The sequence below is a fragment of the Rhagoletis pomonella genome, unplaced genomic scaffold, assembly GCF_013731165.1.
Source record: "Rhagoletis pomonella isolate Grant_MI unplaced genomic scaffold, Rhpom_1.0 Rhpom_scaffold_00010, whole genome shotgun sequence".
Taxonomy (NCBI): domain Eukaryota; kingdom Metazoa; phylum Arthropoda; class Insecta; order Diptera; family Tephritidae; genus Rhagoletis; species Rhagoletis pomonella.
In genome coordinates, this window is record NW_023458564.1 from 27,445,973 (window position 1) to 27,447,160 (window position 1,188).

The following is a 1,188-nucleotide window of genomic DNA, read 5'->3' on the forward strand; positions in this document are numbered from 1 at the left end:
TTTCTCCGGCCTCCCTGCGTGCGGGATTGCTCCGAAGGATTGATCGCAGTTTTGCTATGTAAACGCACCATCATGAACGCTCTGATCCATATGAAGGGTATTCTCCACTTACTATTGCATTCCCTTTGCGGTCTCCTAAGACGGTCTCCATTCAAAGATTTACATACGGGTCAAGTACTAAATAACACCCATAAACTTATCAAGTATCCTCAAAATTCAGCTCTCACTTCCATAATACATCTCCGTGGGGCAGTTAGGTTTGGAAGGGGATTACATGGAGGCAGAGCGATGCAGAAATATTTGTGACTTCCTGCTTAATTCCATCACCATTAACTTTACAGCGGGCAGCGTAAATGTGGCTGGCGGAGGAAATATTTTGAGGACTCATTGTTGTGTAGGCTTTCCCTGACGGGGTAAGATACATGTATGTAACTATGTAAACGCAGAAAATATCCCGGAATCGGTTGGAAAAAGAGGCATTAGCTCCCTTTTTTAAATTAAAACTGTTCGTGTTATTATTGCAAGTTAACTTTAAAGAGCACACGCTACGGATTACGGCTGAAAACCTACCTGCACGCGTCGCCAGCACTCACTTCGTGAATTATTGCTATATGTATCCCTGCCAAGGACTATTATTCTAGTTGATTTTTATTTTAAATTGTGGACATTAGAAATTTATTATTGAAAATATTTTGACAGTCGCATGAATGGATTGTGAACGTCAGTGAGTAGCTGTGTCGCCCACTGCGCGCTAATCAAATAAAAATAAATGAACTAGGCCTTGCATTAGCCTTGTAGCATGCCACGTACGCATGCCGCACAATGCGGCAATTTAATGCTGCATCATGTGCCCGCGAGCCATACGGCAATTGCCATCCATCCCAAAACCAGGAGCCAGCGCTATAGCAGGGTGAGAAAATCCAAATTGCCACATACTCGTGCAGAAGAGGTGAGCAGAGAGAAGTGAAAAAACACACAAAAGCGAACGACGGCTACAAATCAAAACACACGTGGCTACATTTTGCCAGAATTTGTGTGTGAGTATGTAAGTTCGACTACGTGAGTGGGTGAGAAGGGGTGCCGCATCTTAGCACGTGCAACAGTATCAAGCGCAACGTTGAGTCCTAAGAATGCGCAGAAGGTATGTATGTAGTACATTTAACAAAATATGGCAATCGGTGCGGGTAA